The following is a 19,136-nucleotide window of genomic DNA, read 5'->3' on the forward strand; positions in this document are numbered from 1 at the left end:
TGAAAATGTCATAAATTATTAATGAATAATTATTTCAGGATGAGCTACGCAGGAGATATGAGACAAGTATTCGTGTAAATGATGGCATGCGCTCCTCAGTATTCACCTACAGTGCTAAGAGAGAGACTTCTTTCCCAGGCTCATGTGGATTATGACAATTTGCAACGCCAGGTTGATGAGTTGCAGGCTCAACTTGATCACACTATGGTACATCATGAGAGTTCATCACATGGACAGACGAAGAGTTCAACATAAGGACATTTGAGGAGGAGTTCACAGCAGAGGAGGCGTATGTAGGAAGTGAGGACTTGATGATTTATAATATTAAGTTTGTTGTATAACGATTATTATTATGTTGTGTGATTTAGAATTGTTCATTTGATCATTTTGAGAAGTTCTAATTTACTTCCTTTGATCAATTTGATTTAGCAAATGAATTACAATTTTTATTAATAGAACGATAACTAATACATGATTGCAAAAACATAAAATAAAAATCTATCTAATGAAAAGGAATGGTGTGGGGCCCGCAGGGCCTCCATCTTGCGGCTCATATATTGTTTCTCAAGTTGTGACATGACATTTTAAAGTGAGCTAAAGTAGTGTGCTGCATCTCTACGGTGCAAACGGTTCCATTGTATCTCTTTTCTCTAATTTAGGATAAAGAGAAATTTCCTTCATTCTCCAACGAGATCAGATCTGCCACCTCTCTCTCTCTCTCTATCAGGTATGATTCACTCTAATGGCTACTTTCTCCTACTTTTATTTTTCTCTTCTTTTTCACTAGCTTGCTAAGGTTGGTGAGGTCTTTGCTAAGGTTGGTGAGGTATGTATCTTTAGTGGAATTGCTAATGTTGTTTGATTATATCCTCTAGGTTTGCTTCGTTGTACCAAAAATATCTATTATTGTTGCCATTTTGTAGGTTGCCATGAGTATACGATTGCAGATCGAGTTTTGAAAAATGTGGCTTCAAGATCTATGCTTTTTACCAAGGGAAAACAAATATCCGTATGTATTTCTAATTATTTAAGTCCATAATGTATATAGATGTTTGTCTTGTCCACTTTGAGATTGGTGTTGTATAAATTAGTGTAAGTTGTTTCAGGTGTTCACGTTAATTGATCTATCCGCTCTGAGATTGGTTACACATGATTCTTCTTATATGTTTTGTTTTTAAATTAATTTCTTTCTCATACAACTTTCAGATTGCTAGCTCACAATTCTGTTGGCATGTCATTTGCGTCCTATTTTATTTAGGGGTACCATTAAGTGTGACAAGGTATACAAAATCTTTTCAAAATATATTATGCATAAGTAATTTGCTGGAAAGTATGTGTGTATGTGATTGAGTGTTCAAGCAAGTAGGGGGCTTTAGTGGGTTTGCACCACAATATGTTTCTCTCCTTCTAGCTTTTCAATCAAATGGTTTTCTTGGTGCATCTCTGTCAAATGTTTGTTGTGCGCCCGTGCTGCATTTTATATAAGCATATATTTTTTTATGATTTTTTTGGATTTTGCTGCATGGATTTGGTTTACCTGTGGCAGTACTTCTCATAATATGATTCATTTTTTGTATAAACGGATTTCATTGTCTATTTTGACTCTCACTTGGTTGGAATTGGTTGTAGTTTCTTCTTTCTTCCTACCATAAAAATGAAATCCACTAGATATTTGTAGGGTGCATATATTTTTTTACACTATATTGTTTATGTGTGTGTACAAGTCATGAAAGATTCCAAATGTGTGTAAAATTGTTTTTGCATTAATGATTTAATGTGGGGGGTTTTTTTTTTTTTCCTGTGATTTGAATGAATGTAATTGGAATTATTACCAAACTAATGGGGTATAACCCTACCTTATTATCTTCGTGGAAATGTGTTCATCTAAGATTTGATTCATATATGGAGCTGTAATTATTTTTTTGAGGATTTGTGGGTGTACTCTGATGGGGTATGAATTCAATGTGTTGGACTTTGAATTGTATATGCTTACCCTATTATATAAAAACCAAATAGATCTTATATGACCCTATTATTTGTAGAATTGTGTTCGCTACCATGTTTAGTCGTATAGTTGTTGTAGTATTCATTTTCATATTGGATCATATTAATAAATTTTTTGCTATTTGATAGGTTCAACAATGTGTTGAGGACCAAAGGATAGTGGCATCCACAATCATCTATTCCCTGCATCAGGAAGGTCCGATGACTTCAATTTTTTATTAACTTTCATGTGTATTGTCCCTATTCTTATTAGGATTAAGGTCTTGTACTGGGGTTTATGAAAACTTAATGGCCATGAACATTTTTTTGTACTTTCAGCATTCTTTTGTTTAATCTTTATTCAGGTCTTACAGATCTTACATTTGTGGTTTCCTCTTAGAGAATCTCCCCTCAACATTTATAATTTCAACAATTGAAAAACTTATTTTGGTTGTCTACTTTGTCGTAATGTTATAAATTATTATTATACAATTTTGTGCATGCTAAGGGAGTCTAATGACAGGTATAGTGATCTTTAGTTGTCTTACCAAGCATGACATAAAAAAACAGGGGATGCACTGCTAAAACAGGGTATGCTGAGTCGCCGAAAGCGTGGCGAGTTTATCTGTGCCGAAAGGCACGGGCAACCCCTAGTAAATAAATAAAAGCCAGCTATTACACCCTTATTACAGACTACTAGAGTTACTCTAGTTATTATGCCAGTCGTCATTTTCTTCATCATTGGCTCCTTCGTTCTCGGAAGCATCATTTGTACTACTTGATCCAACCCTTTTTTCATATTTAGCTACAATTGCTTCTTGTTTTAGCTCTAAAACCCTTCATGCATGAGGATTGAGTTTGTCGAGTGACATCTAACAACCTAATCTCATTTTCCTCCTCTCTAACACGGAGTTTTTCTTGCTTCAAAAATAACTTTTTTGTGTCTTCTCTTGCTTCAATTTCATTATAGCTTGAAATTGCCCATCTAGAATCTCTTCTCTATGTCTTTGGCTTTCTTTAAAAGCCTGAAGAAATTCATCTATATTTTTAGCAGTATATGCAACATTACCCTCGACAGTAGAAGCAATTTTCTTGTTCTTCTCAATTTCTTTGCTCTGCTTCCTACCAATCGACCTCTCCAAAAAACTTTCGATACTGCTAGGGTCGTATTCTGAGTACAGTGAAAGTGAAGGGTTAGAATGAGGCGTTGAAGGGGTTAATGGTGAAGAATCGAAGCCTTCAAGATCTCCGGATCTTGCTTTCTTCTTTGGTCTTGGAGCAAGTGTTTCGTTGCGTAATTGAGTTCTTTGCCACTTTGGCATATGTTTGACTAGATTATAACAATCTTGCCATATCCATGGTTTCACAGTAGTAGCCGCATAAGTTGTTGTCACGTCTATAAGCTACATTTCTAAAAAAAAGACAAAAACAAAATCAATATCAAGTAGTATATAGTAAAAGCATAAAGAAAATGAAGTATAAATTAAACGAAGTATAAACGAATCTTACAATATTTTCGTGTCCCCACCCGCTTGGAGGTTGTTCTTCAAGCTTTCTTAGTATAACATGATATTTGTTCAAGAACGGTAAAAGAATCGACCAACGTTGTGAGACTCCCTTCCACTTACGGTTGTGGTTAAAACCTTGAATTTGATTCATCCTAGCCATAATTTGTTCCCAATAAACTTGTCTCAATTGATCATTTCCTACTATAGGATCTTCTCCAATCTCAATCCACACTCTAGTAAGAGCAATATTTTCTTTATTTGTCCAACTTGGACCCCTACCTTGTTTTGGTTGTGACATTGAGAGTATTGTGTGTGAAATGGTTGAGTTGTTTGATTAGAATGTTTGGGTTGAGTGTATGTAAAATGAATAAGAAAATGAGTGTAGATATATGAATGTAGAATTCCGGCCGTTTTTTGTCTGTTTTTTTTCCCGTTGGAGCACGCGACAGTGATAGTGTCATGCTATAGTAGGAATGGCACGTGACATTAGAAATGGCACGGTGTGCTGGTCAAAGTCAAAAAAAAAAAAAAATACATTAGTAGTGGCGCACGACATTACCACTGCCGCACCGCATCCGCATCCATAATCCCAAATTTGCATCCACGGATGCGGCTAGACAAGTGAAACAACCGGATTTGCTTCCACCTAGAGTTGGTTTTTTGCAAAATTCCGAGTTTTGGAAGCAAATTGGAGGTGATACTACCACCTAGAGATGCTCTTAGTCTTCATAACGCCCGTGGTTTGCAACTATGGCTATCCTCTTTCTTAAAATATTTTCTCAGGAACTCAGCAAACTGTGTTGAATAAGTCTATTCCTTTGATAAAATATTTTTGTTTTTGTTAAAATATTTTTGTTATCGTTTATTTGAATTGTAAACATACTTTATTCTTGATGTTAGAAATTTATTTTTTACTTGAATCTATACAGTATGACCTTCATAACATGTTAATAAATGACTTATTATGTTTGGCATGATAGGATTTGCTGCGGACCCTTGTGTTCAAACAACGTGTGGTGTATCCGCAATAACTAGTTGAAATGAGCCAAGCTATTGTCTCTTGACTTATGCAATTATGTGTTCCATTACGACTTTTAAATCACCTAAGCTAATGTTAATTTGGCAAGATACCTCCAATTCTTATTTTATTCTTTTGTGCTACACTAAGTGTTACTTGTGATTGTCGTATATATGAACTCATCCAATTGTTAGAGTTAAACAAATACTATGCATATCTATATATCTTTGATGGGAATAGAAAAATGAAAAAAAGTGCCACATATGGGTGTCCTGGATGCGGCATGGTGCGCCCGTCCGAAACATGAAAAGGGTGCAAGTTTTGGATGTGGCGTTTGGTTCAGTCCGAAAATTGAAAAAAGGCGCAAGTCTTGGACACGACGTTTGGGCCCTTTGAAACATGAAAAGGTCACATGTCCTGGATGCAGTGTTTGGGCAACTCCGAAACATGAAAATGTTGCAAGTCGTCTTGGACGCAACGTTTAGGCCCCTCCAAAACATGAAAAGGTCACAAGTTTTAGATGTGGCGTTTGGGCCCTTTGAAACATGAAAAGGTCACAAGTCCTGGACTCAGTGTTTGGACCAGTCTGAATTCAAGACTTGGGGGCGGAGGTCCCAGGACGCGACATGGTATGCTAGTCCGAATCAAAGTCTTAGGGGTGGATAATAGTTGTCCCCGGACTTGGCAAGTAAGGTACGTGATAAACACCCAAAACTGTAGTTTAAAGCTCTTAATAGTATTTCATTTAGGCCAATTATGTTTATAATAATGAGAATTTATTACTGTTTAATTGTTTTTGTGTATTTCAGGTCTTGGAGTTAAATATGTGTATAAAGACATCACTTTTGCAAAAGAAATGAGTCAAATTGATTGCTTAAGAAGTTCTATGGTTAAAGCCCCAGTTTCAAGGAGAAAAAACTTTTTAAAGGCTAGTCAAAGTCAACTCGAGCATAAAAAGAATAGAAAGTCAATAGAATTTCAACAAGCCTTATCTTTGGACCCAGATCTCGGAATGGGGCCTAGTGTATGTCAAAACGACCAGCTCAGAAAGAGCTTTCTAATGGTCTAGGACACAATCTAATTAGAATAGTAAAAATGGACAAAAAGGGTATTGTAGTAAATTCTAGCAGTTAAGACCTTTTTAGACTTAAGTATTTAGGTTTTGGGCTTGATTTAGTGGCCCAAAACACAGCTCCCAAGCCCATGCAAGAAATTGTAACCTAAACCTTTATTAGATCTATATTACTTGATAGTATAGAGAGAAAGAGTAAAGTATTAATTTAAACACGTGTTTGTTAGATTAGGTATTAGTGTTTATGTTGTGGTAATCCTTACCATTGGGCTTCTCATTGCCCATCATATCAAGAGTTTGAACCTACTATAAGAAATAATTATAATTACGAGCGTCAATTTTCAAACTTCCATAGTAACACATATAATCAAGAGTTTTCTAGTCATTCAAATTATTTATGGAGTTCTACCACAAACAATCAACCAGTCATTCAGCCTCAACCTAATCCATCACAATACAAGATCATCTAGAGTCACTCATAATCCATATCCCAACAACTAGCCATAGAAGGACTCATATCAAGTTCATTTGCCAATAACAATGACTATCAACCGACATACCAATCAGAACCACCAACATATAATATGCCTACTCAGTGGCCAGAATCATACAACCAACCCTCCATTCTGCCACTTTCATTTGACCAATTTTCCCAACATATGACTGACTCACTAACGATATTTAGGGAACAAATGGCCAAAAACACGCAACTACTTCAGAACATAACACAAACCATTTCAATGCTCTTCCCACCTAACACAGAGCTTTCAACCTTGCCAGAGTTCGCCCACCAAGAAGAATAACCTAACACCATAACCAAACCATTTGACCTAGTTGAGACCTACCCTAGAATTCACGACTTATTACCTTCTCATGACCCTCCCATTAACCATTGTGATGACTCCACACCCCACCTGGATGAGAAAATTCTTTAAGATGACTCTTTAGGACTTGTTTTGGATGCCCACTCAAATTTGAATGATGTCTCTAAGGAACTTTCCATTGATCCATCTGACAAGAAATATAATGATAACACATTAGAAGATATTTATAAAGATGTGATGAAGGACAAATTTTTTAACTACTGGCATTCTCTTAATGGGGACCCCCCTATTGAACATGTCCATGCTTTTGTGTTTGCTAATCGCACTTGGATGGAAAATCTCTCGACACATTTGAATGATGCCATTGCAGAAACTTATATTGTTTTAGAGGAAGAGAGTGAGGACATAGAGATCAACAAATCTAAACTAAGGCATGAACAAGTTAATGTGCAAGAAAATAATGACGTAGATGAGTCGTGGAAGACATAGATGACTTTCTTAAGGATAAAGCCAATGACCACAACCTTGTAGATTCAGCTAAGCTAGATGTAGAGTTATTAAGAGTGTGTGAGGATCCACCACCAACTGACCACCACCAACCTCCTGTAATCCAACCATCTACTACCACCACTGCTCCATTCCATCATCCATTTCAAAGGAACCTCAAATTTACACTTGAGCTTTTTGCCTTAGAGATCCTCTATAATTTTTTCAACCCTTACGGTGAATAGTTTTTGCCTAGCACATAAACCCACGAGTCCATCATTCATGTAGTTAAGAACCAAGCTTTAAATATGTGTTGTGAGAAACCTAGTTTGTCCTATTTTTCATCATCTGAACCTAATGAAGGACATAGACAACCACACTTCATTCCTTAATTTCTCACCTAAAGTATCACTAGTTCATTTTTTGGGACATTTCCACTCTCTAAAATAGCTATAACATAATGGGTTGCCTATGTTTTTTGATAGGTTGCATAAGTTTTCATTTATTATTTTACATGATTACTTCCAATTATACCATTTCATTCTGTTTGGGGGTGTATATTGTGTAATGTTTTTATGGTTAGACCCCCAACTCTTTTAACTATTAATTTATAGTTGATCGAGTATCGTCCATCTCATGCCACCCCAATTTCTTGCTTGTTTGGGGGGTGTGCACAGTCTTGGGGAATAAGTCTAAGGAATATGACTTTAAAATACCCATACAATTTTTTGTAACATACCATATTTTTGGAGTATATGCCATAAAATTTTTAAACTGAAAACAAGTTTTTAAAAATTTGTATAGGGTTGGAGTATTATGGTTTTTCAACTCAAAACTTTTTGCCACCCCTTACTTACTATCTTTACTCCAGTAGAGTCCATGTCAGTTTAGTACGCAACAGTTTGTTTGTGCTTCATGCTATCATATTATCTTTATAATATTATATTATTGTTACAGGTACTGCCAATTTTTCCCACGTTTCTATGGTAAAAATTCTTTCCTTATCTCTTTACACTTTGAGTACAAATCGTCCATTTGTTTGAGGGGTGGGATATAAACATTTGTAAAAATTAGGCACTTTTAGGTTGTAAATTACGCATATTTCTTTCTAAAAAAATTAATTAATTAAAAAAAATCGTTAAAATTATTTATACTATGCACTTAGTGATGGTTTAGTTTCATTTTCTGTGATGATACTAGTTTAGAAGTCTCACTTTAGCATTAAAAGTAAGAGTAGTTTTTAGAAACTTAGGTTAATATGTTGGTAATAGTCATTGCATCTTTTCATAATTGTCTTGTATGAATATCATGATTGTATTTGGTAGTATTTTTCTGCGACCTAGGTTAGAGTCATTAATTTTACATATCATGTGAGAATCTAGTCTAAAAGCCTTATATGAGTGAAATATCTGAGTGATGACACAATTGAGTAGTCAAATCCGAGTAGAGAAATTACACATCCACTTGCTTGATCAATATATCATATCCTAAGCGAGAATTTAGGCCTTCTTTGGATCGATATAGCCAGAAATTCACACCTATATATAATTTATCCGCTAGTTGCACCATTGAGCTTTTCTTTAGCCTTTTCATAAACCATAAATCTCTTACCCATTTATAAAAACCAGGTTTTGCGTTTAATCTCCCTCTACCTTCAAGTGGCTACATAAAAGCCCCCTCCTTACGGACTAAACCATAAAACCCCCCTATTTTTTTTTTCTACATCAAGAGCTTACCAAAATACCCACGTAATTAAAACAACCCGGACCAGTTTTCTCTCTCTTTACAAGAGAAAACTTCTTAAAAAACTTAGCACCATCTCAAATGGTATTGTCTTCCCCACAATCCCAAATTATAAGAATTTAATATCGATTTTATGGTGGAAGAATTAAAGAAGGTTATAGATTCATATTCGAACGACAATTTTGAAGATTGAAAACAGGGTGAAGATAATGAAAATTCAATTTCTAAATCTGTTCTCATTATATATTAGATTAAATATCAACATTGTTGATTTCCTACTCAAAAAGAGAAATCCAAATACTAAAGATTGAATGTTACGTTAATATTGGTTGTAAAAGTTTTACAACAAAACTTGTGTTTGGCCGTTTGGGTTTGTTGGGGATCTTTTTCTTTTTGGTTCTAGTTTTCATAACGATTAGAGAGTTAAACTATGCAAATTAAAATTTTCAGAGTGATGTGATATTACTATATAGTTTTAAGTTTGCATAATACTACTACTATGCATTTTTAAATTTGCATAGTACAAATGTTTTCATTAGGCATGTTTTGTTTCACAAATCTACTATGTAAACTTAAATTTTCATATGTAAATTTCAATTTTCTTATATCAAACTACTATGTAAATTCAAATTTTCATATATCAAATTATTCTGTAAAATTAAATTTTCATATGTCAAACTACTATGTAAATTTAAATTTCCACATGAAAATCAGAAGTCGAGCTTGTTCGGATTTTAAAGTTGGTATGGTGCCAATGGTTAGTTCATTCCTGGAATTGAAAACATATTGTGTTTTAGAAAGGGAACCACAGACCTGGTAATAATTGTTACTATGCATTCTTATATTTTCTAAGTAGTCAATTCAAAAATTCATGATGTTAGAGTTTTGATAAGCCTTAATAGGTAGGTCTTTGAGTGTTTGTGTCTTTGAAGCTGTTATTATATGGAGTTATTTAGAAAAAAATATATGCAGTTATGGGGATGTAAACATGTGGTGATGGTACACAGTAAGACTTAAGTCGAAATGTTATTTTCCCCTGGGTTCGATTATTAAAGGTTGTCAGGTCCATATAGTAGTTTTACTCTGCAATTTTAAATTTTCATAGTAGTTTTATCCTGCAATCTTAAAATTCACTCTGCAATATTAACTTTTCATAGTGGTTTTACTCTGCAACCTTACATTTTCATAGTACTTTTACTAGACATTATTAAATTTTACTCTGCAATCTTAAATTTGCATAGTAGTTTTACTCTGCAATCTTAAATTTTTATATTAGTTTTACTATGTAAATATAAATTTACATATACATGACTATGTAAAAATACATTTACATTCTGTCAGGTGTCGGGCAATTTTTATTATCAAAAAGTAACTATGTAAATGTAAGTTTTTATAGGTCAAGTTACTATGCAAATATAGATTTACATATATAATGACTATGTAAAAATACATTTACATATATTATGTTAGGTGTCAAGCTAATTTCAGTCCCAAAAGTTACTATGTAAAAGTATCTTTACACACTAATACAAAATCGCTTTTAACTAGCTGTTTTAAAAATCTCCAACTAAAAATCATAGCATATAAAATCCAATGTCAAACTATAAAATCCAACAACATCAGAAAAAAGAAAGCAAGTTCATCGACATCTCGTTTTTTATATATGAGCAACATTAAAGAATAGATCAAAGAATGTAAAATCATCAACATCTTGCTTTTATATAAGAGCAACCATCAAATAGCAAATAATTGAATCGGTGCAAAACATGTTGTAGGAGTGGAGCCCACTCTTGGGTTGCGATGGTCATAGCAAGGGCGCTTATTTTTCTTCCTACCTCTTGCAACACCAGTGCTCTGCTTCCGTTTCTTGTTTGGTCTCCCAACTCTTGCCAATCATACATCATTTTCATAATTTTTCCAATGATCTTGTCCACCATTATAGTGATAGGCAAGTGGCGTTCTAGCATAATCCAAGAGTTGAAGCTTGCGGTGGCTATAGCAATGGTACTCACTTTTCACCCAACAGAAGCACGCCAAGGATTGAAGCTCCGAGTCTATCTCTATCACACTATGCTTCAAAGAACGAATAAAATGAAATGTCCTATGGATAAAGGAATAAAATCTGACCATTTCCCCCTTTAAAATCCATGATAATACAATTAGCGCCAAGACGAACACTAGTTAGGATTTTGCAACAAATGATAGAAAAGCACAATCCCTCCATTTCACTGCATTTACAAAAATAATGCCAAAACTGATGAACACTATGCAAATCTAACTTTTCATAGTAATAACACCAAAACTGATGAATCACTACGAAAATTTTACTTTTCATAACAAATTCAAATCTAATAGAAACACATAAAACCAAATTAAAGCAAAGCGAAAACAATATCAAGATGTATAATTGCATAAAACTATAAAATACGAAAGAAGCATTAATTGAATAGTGTTCGTAATCAAATTGAGAAAGCATCCAACACAAATTTGAAGACGATCGAAATGAAAATATACACCACTTTCTTCAATCTCTCAGATGTAAGAATAACCATTTTATAAATCTTCAATGTCAAATCTTGTTTCTTCAATAGTCAAACAATGAAAATCTGAAAGTGGAAGCTTGTTTCTTCAATGGTGAAACAAGAACATCACTGTTTCGGTGTTTTTCATTTTTTTTTTGTAATCTTCGGTGGTTCGTCAATCTTAAACCTCTATTTTAGTGAAAGGGTAGAAAAGGAAACAGTTTTGGTGAGGATATTAAAATTAGACCGAGATTTAATTACTTTTACAAAAATAGGGAGGTTACGTATAAACGACTTAAAAAGAGGGGGGTTTAGTGGGTATTAGCGATTTGAGGGTGGATTAGTGTAATGGGTTTTGAATGAGGGAGGTGAGCCTCATTTCTTGTTATAAAAACAAAATAAAAATAAAAATCATCCTACCCATCTTGATAAGTCGGAGAAATAGGATGAAGTGAAGAGAAAAGAAGAGAAATACCTATGTAAAAGTAAAATTAGTTAGTTGTTTCAAAAGAAAAATAAGAAAAGAAAATAAAGTTTCCAAAAGAAAATAAAAAAAATAAGTTAGAACTCCAAAATCAAAATCAAAATGAGTCAAAAGCTAAAACAAAGGGGCTAAGTATGGAACAAAAGTTTAGAAGCAAAGTAAGAACAAGAGTTTTCTCTAGTTACATGTTTTGAATACCTTATTTTCTCAGACTTGTTTATTTGAATATCCATTTCCTTCCTTATTAAGCCATCACCTAATAAAGACCTTTATCTCAATTAGGAATATATTGGTGTGATAATAAGTAGTAGTTGTGTTTAATCAACCTCAGCTCATTTGGATTGTCATTGAGATTGTGAGGAAGTGTGTGCCTACTTCACACTCTACCTGGAGTGATTGAACTTGAGTGGAAAAATCAGAGTTATTTGTGTCTTGACACATTCCTTGTGAGAACCTACTTAAGGACGCTATTCTAAAAGTTTCAGGAACGGACCTGCCATTGCATTTCATAGCATAGTTCATTGCATGTATGTTTATCTTTAGATGATTTGATTATTATGCATGTATTAACTTAGGTTTTAAAATAATTTTATATTATTATTCATTGGTAGTGAGATATATAGATATCTGAGATTAATTAAGGGAATAAAATTTTTATTACTTAGTCGTTGTAGTATAAATGAAGTTTGTGAGTATCTTCTCAGGGAAACTCTCATAAGGCTATAACTCATCCACTAGGGAATTCCTAGTGGTTTAAAGTCTTATTTGCATATGGTCAATGTACTCACACTTTGCGAAACAATACTAGTTAGGATTACATTTTGGCCACTTATCTTTAATGTCCCATCTTTGCTTGAGGACAAACAAAATGTTGTTTGGGGGTGGTGTGATAAGCACCCAAAACTGTAATTTATACCCCTTAATAGTATTCTACTTAGGCCAATTATGTTATTAATAATGTGAGTTTATCATTATTTACTTGCTTTTGCGTATTTTAGGCTTTTGAGTTAATTAAGTATTAAAATGATGTCAATTGTGCGTGAAAAGAAACTAAATTGATTTCTAGGTGAAAATCATGGAAAAAAGGCCAAGATTTATGAATAAAAAATCCTAAAAAAGCCCAAGTCAAAGGAGTCAAGCGAAAATCAACCCGGATGGAAAATTGTAGAAAAGTCAACACAACTTCAAATCGGTATTTCTTTGGACTCAGAGCTCTGGTTGAGGCCCCTTTTATATCCAAACGACCGGATCGGAAATAGCTTTTTAATAGTTCTAGTCTCGACCCATTTGGAGTAGTATAAGCTAACTAAAAGGGAGAAACAGTAAAATACTGCAGATTTGGCTTAAGTTAAATTCTATGTATTGGACCATAGTGCAAGATTCAACTCTTAAATGGCACTTTCTCCTTAGAGTTACTCGATCAAACTCTATTGCCAGGGAGATAATTTGGACACTGATTTGCGCTACGGTATATGGGATCTGGAATGAAAGAAATTGTCAAAAGTTTAAAAGCAAGACCCACATAGATGCAGCGATCAGCAGAGATATAGTAAACAGGATAAGAACTTACTTACAAAGGCTGATAAAAGAAGCTGACGATTCTGCGAAAACTCTTGGTTAGGCAGAAAATGCCGATACAAGGACAGTGGGTTAAACCACCAGCTGGCACGATCAAGATTAACTCAGATGGAGCTATGAATGCTGCTGGCGCAGGTTATGGGGGAGTGCTGAGAAACCATGAGGGAGCACCTTTGATCGTGTTTATGGGAAATACCAACCTCAGGTTTGTGATTGTACAGGAGTTAAAAGGGATTGAAGTAGGGTTGCTAGCAGCTTGCTACATGAACTGTAAAAGGATCATGCTGGAATCGGACTCTTTGCGAGCAGTAAATGTGTTAAATAGAAAGGACGACAGTCCTTGGCATTGTTGGGACCTAGTAGAATCTATTAGGAAAAGCTGTTTGAGATAGTGATTGTACGCCATGTGTACAGGGAGATGAATAGGGTAGCCGACTGGCTGGCCAAGTCTAGTACAGTAAGGGATCGTATAAATCCTTGTGTGAGTCTTGGTACTGTTTATGGCACTCCTCCCCTTGTTTATGAGCTTTTTGTAATAGTGGAGGAGGATGCAAGAGGTATGATGTATCAAAGAGTTTAAGTTTAATACAGGTTGGGGTCTGCCTAACCCTTAGCTGTTTCAATTTTTTTTTTTGAAGCCCATGAGCCTATGGAGAGATAGAATTTCGACCACACCATGTAAAACCATACTTGTTGTCTACAAAAGTAGTGGTTAACTTCAAGTCTAAGGATCCATTGTAGTATCCATTGTATTATCCAACATTAGTTTAGTTTTTAGGGTTAGAATTAGTGTTTGTAGCCTCCATTAATAAAACTTTCACATTTGTTTTTCCATATAGTTTAATGTCTTATTTTAATTATATTATTGTTATTCTTCCAATGACATTAGGCTAATCCTCCATTAGAGGGAGTTGATTATTAAGCCTCTCCTATTATAGGGAGTTGATTATGAAGCCTAATGAAGAATATATTGTTTGAGTAGAATTATTTAATTGTGTATGTATGTTTCAATGAGTTTAATTTATTGTGTGCTTTACAAAATAAATATATAGTAAACTAAAATAGGGATTGTTATGATTAAATGAAAATATTTAGTTGTAATAATACTACATGTTAGTAATAATGACTATATAGATGTAGGTTGTTGCTAGAGATGATAAAGTTTGAGGTTTTAGGTTAGATCATTGCGGGAAAACCTAAAGAAGATTACTTTTCAATGAATAATTTGATTCTTCCATAAAACTAATAATTAGGTGGATTGTTACTCTTTTCTATTAACTTCTATTCCATCCAAACCCTATTTCTATTAGTTTAGTTAATTTAGATTTATTTGAATCCCTAGTATAATCATAGAATAAAAATCTCTCAACATATTATTACTTTCACCTTGTTTAATTCCTCTTGATTTAATTAGTTAAATTATATTTAGTCTTGATCGTATAAGAGTGGAATAAACCTTTACTAAATCTATATTACTTGATAGTATAGAGAGAGAGAAAGAGAGAGTAGAGTATTGATCTAAACACGTGTTTGTTAGATTAGGTATTAGTGTTTATACATTAATATTTAGTTTAGTAGATTTGTATTTATTAGTGGTGTTGGTGATGGTTGTCTAGAGAGCCTTGGTGACCTCCTAACAGGGTCAAAAGTTGGTGGTGGTGGTGCCGATTTAAAGAGCTTTGGTGTTATCATAACATTCTCAAATGTTGGTGGTGAAGCTGATGGTGGAGTCTTCTTAACATCCTCAAATCTAGGTGGTGGACCGTCTGAGACATCTACTGCATGTGTAGATGAACTTCCCTATCCTCCCTCCATCATTACCATCTCCAAGAAACACATTTGCCCACAATCCTTACAAACAAGCAAACACAAGTCTTCATTCTCCATGATTACCTCAGCAAGAATCCTCTTATCTTCCTTAGTTTTTATCATATTGCGTATCACATCATATCCATTGTCAAATATACCAATTTCACAGTAAATAGATTTCATGGATACCTTCCCCTTCGCCATATTGTCTCAATGTCTAACTATTTATGTTATAAGCGTGTGAAATTAGAGAAGAATGTGATATTAGAGAGGGTGGGTGGGTTGTTTTATAACAAAGAAGTAGTGTTTGGTATTGAATGTTTGTGGTGTAGGGAATTGTTGTTTCAGATTAGGGAAGAGGTGTTTCAGACTAGGGAATAGATGTGGCTTTTGTGGAACCGAGGTGTTGACCCATTCAAAATGTTGGCAGTGTACTTGACCCTAACATTTAGCACGATATGTGCACTAGACTTGACATGTTGCCTTTTCAAGTGCACTATTATGCACACTATACTGTAATTTGGTTAGAATTGGGGAATTTTCCAATGCATACTATTACATACGCACCCTATTCATTTTGTACAATATGCAATGACTAAATTTAAAACATTAAACAATACTGTACAAACACATTACATACCAAAATAACATCAACAAAGACTGATAAAACATGGTTTTACTTCACAGTCATTACATATGTAACGCCCCAAAAATCTCAAGCAATTACATACCTATGATACGTGACTTTTTTGGTAAAATTTTGAAAGAGTCTCCTCTGTATTTTCGACATTTCATAAATATAAAACATATCATAACCTGAAAATATATAATATAAGTAAAACACCAACTCATTACATCTTTGACAGTCCTCTTAGGATATAATATGTTAGGACGCCCGAGTTACTTGACCGTCTCGACAAGTGCCAAAACAGTCACGTAACCCAGTTTACAAAATGTGATAATTAAAATACACATATAAAAATGATACAATAAGAGAAAGATACTAAAGCATCTTGACAAATGCCATATCACTTGAGTACCAAACTAATATCGACTAAACAAACTAAACAAATAAAGATAACTCTAATATGGCAATCGGGTGGACACAAACGCAACTAGAAATAATGATACTCATAGCAATAAATAAAGTTATAGTAAAACTTACACTCAGTGCCATTCCCGCATCTGTCTATTTGCAACCAAATGACATACGTAAAACATTAAACCTGAATCACTAAATTTCAGTTCTTCCAAGCAAAAAAATACTTAAGGATCCAATATTAAATAGATCATACTAAACATGCTCTAACATATATAGTTACAAAATAAAACAACAATCAAACATCATAAACAAGGAACTCTACGAGGTAGGTATCTACTTATGGAAGCGGTGGTGCCAGGTGGCTGCCTACGTACGCTTCAAAAGGATCAAGCCATACATAGTTCTTCCTTTAGAACTCGACAGTTCAACACTAAAACTCAATAGTTCAACATCTATATCAATCAAACATTATGACAAACAAAAGATTGCATAACTAAACTTTAACATTCATTTACAGATAAATAATTCAAATCATATAAGAACAATGTGAGGTAAGAACCATAAAATCAACAACCAATACCAATTCAACTAAGCAAACTTTCTGACCTAACATATTTGTTCAGGCAGACAATAACAAGAACAAACACACCTTCAATAATGCACCAATTTACTTAATAAAGAAAATATAACACACATAGATTTCTACTCGAATCAATAGCGAATCTTAATTACAATCACTACACCATAAATGGTGTTTAGCAACAATTATAATCGTTACTTATATTTTTACTAACGCTTATATCCGTTACTTCTGGGGTGTTACAGTCATTTAGGCAAATTTAGTAACGGATATATTTGTTACGTATATTAATTTAGTAACAGATATATTTGTTACGTATATTAATTTAGTAACAGATATATTCGTTGGTAATTATTTTGTAACAGATAGTCAACCGTTGATTGTCCACGGAAATCTTTTATTTCTAACAGATATAAGTGTTAGTGAAGCTTGGGACCTTTCATTACTAACATTTAGCGTAATCCAAGCAAAAAAAATATTTTTCTAAGCCAAAAGATTTCCACCACAGATATCCGATTATCCACAATCCATCTTACATACAAAAATATTACATTACATTACAACTCAAGTAACAAGTGAATAAAAGAAAACCCGACTCAGTTAATATTATAGAATTAAAACCACCAATCCAAATCCAAATTTACAGAACAAACACTTGTAAAAATGAATTAACCTAATCGTATCCATCCAAAGTTACAACAACAATTGTAACACAATATAATAGAAACTGAAAAACACTAACAAGCTGACACAACTACCAACTCGACCATTGAGAATTTGTCGAGTACCAGTCAGAAGTAGCACCACCATCTTCACCCTTACATTGTTGGATGTGTATACCTGTTTTTACCAAAAAAATGTCGCTTTAATCTCATACTTCTCACATAAAAGAATAAACCACAAAAAATTGAAGCCTAAAATGTAGTTTAATACCACAAAATGACGTAACGGGCATATTATTACCTCAATGAAGGCACTAGGATGTGCACAGTTCTGTTTCTCTGATAATCTCAGAGTGTATTATGCATCAATGCCGCAATATCAAATGTACCTCTCGTATTGCTTTGAGAACATCTATGTCTGCATTCAAATTCCTACGTGCCAAAGAAGTGTTTATCCATCATAAAATAATCCGTTGATTACTAACAAATAAGGATACAAGCAAGCAATTAAACTCATGCACCTAAGAAACAATCGAAATTCAGATGTCTAAACTTTTACTGTGAAAAATAAATCTCCTTGTTCAATCACTTAGTAAGATTAATCTACACATAACCAAATCTATTTTACTTGATTCACCTTCCCTAAAAGATCACATGGATTCAGCATGCATATCATGAGTCTGCCATGGTAGAAAAGAAATTAGACAAAAAGGTTCTCTCACCAAGGCTTAAAACTTAATCTAAAAAGCACTACCTCAACATTATCACACAATTCTTATAACACCTTAACAACACCTCGTCCTTACCACGATGATTTCCCACAACGTATTAGAAATGTAGAACAACTACCACTGAAACACCATAATGCTAATGAGTCATCCATTTTCCAAGTGAATTAAATGCAAAAAACAATATCTAAACACTACCAACAACCCATTTCCTTCATAAGAACAAATTTAGTTTGTAATAATTTCTTTTACGTAAAAGGCAAGTAATTTCTTTTTTCTAATGACAAAAAAAGAGTACACAAAAACTAACCTTTAAGGGTATTAAAAGAACTTCGCTACACACCCAAGATTTGAGCAAGAACGATTACACGAAGGTGAACTTGGATTTCATTCTTCTAAATCTGATGACTCAAAACTAAATTTACCATGTCTAGACAGAATAGATTATATCAACGTAAGAAGTAAATGTACCATGTCTTTGGATTTCATTCTTCTGAATTTGATGACTCGAAACTAAAATTTTGCCTTCTTTGTCATCACACAAAATAATCATTGTTTCCCACACCCTTTAAAACATAAGGAAATCAGTCAGTGTGCTAATTCTTCATCCTCTTCAGGAATGAAATAAGAGAAAGAAAAACAAATATTAGAGGCACACACACACTAAATCATTCATAACAAGTTATTGTAGTGTAAGGAAATTCATGCGGTCATAATAAATGAATACCAAAAGTAACAATACATAATGACGGAATATCAAGTATTCAAATTGCAAATAAAACTAACTAGTGAAACTCCTGAAACTGACATTAATACAAACCCGTTACTTGCTAAATGAAACTGACTCAGTCTACAGACAGTGATGTAACGTTGTTACTTGCTAAATTCATTGCAGAGTACCAGACTAGCTAGTAACATACTAACATGGTCCATAGACATAGTTCACTTACAAACTAGTAGCATACAGTCAAGTCGCTCCTAAGTTGTTTGTGTACAAAAAATGAAAGTAGACAAGACTGAGCCATTACCGCACACTCTCGAGCTGTGTTCACACTAATAAGGCACTCGATGTCTAAATTACTTGAAATTCAAATCAA

General features: G+C 33.9%; 1 long non-coding RNA gene across 1 annotated transcript; it reads right to left on the reverse strand.

Moving 5' to 3' along the window:
• Positions 1 to 17,173: 17,173 nt before the first annotated feature.
• Positions 17,174 to 18,404, reverse strand: LOC147481986 (uncharacterized). Its single transcript, XR_015206237.1, has 3 exons — positions 18,350 to 18,404; positions 17,613 to 17,743; positions 17,174 to 17,489 (listed from the first exon to the last, which is right to left on the reverse strand). It is a non-coding gene; the product is annotated as an uncharacterized LOC147481986 (long non-coding RNA).
• Between the last annotated feature and the right edge of the window lie 732 nt (positions 18,405 to 19,136).

The sequence above is a fragment of the Coptis chinensis genome, chromosome 8, assembly GCF_015680905.1.
Source record: "Coptis chinensis isolate HL-2020 chromosome 8, ASM1568090v1, whole genome shotgun sequence".
Classification (NCBI taxonomy): Eukaryota; Viridiplantae; Streptophyta; class Magnoliopsida; order Ranunculales; family Ranunculaceae; genus Coptis; species Coptis chinensis.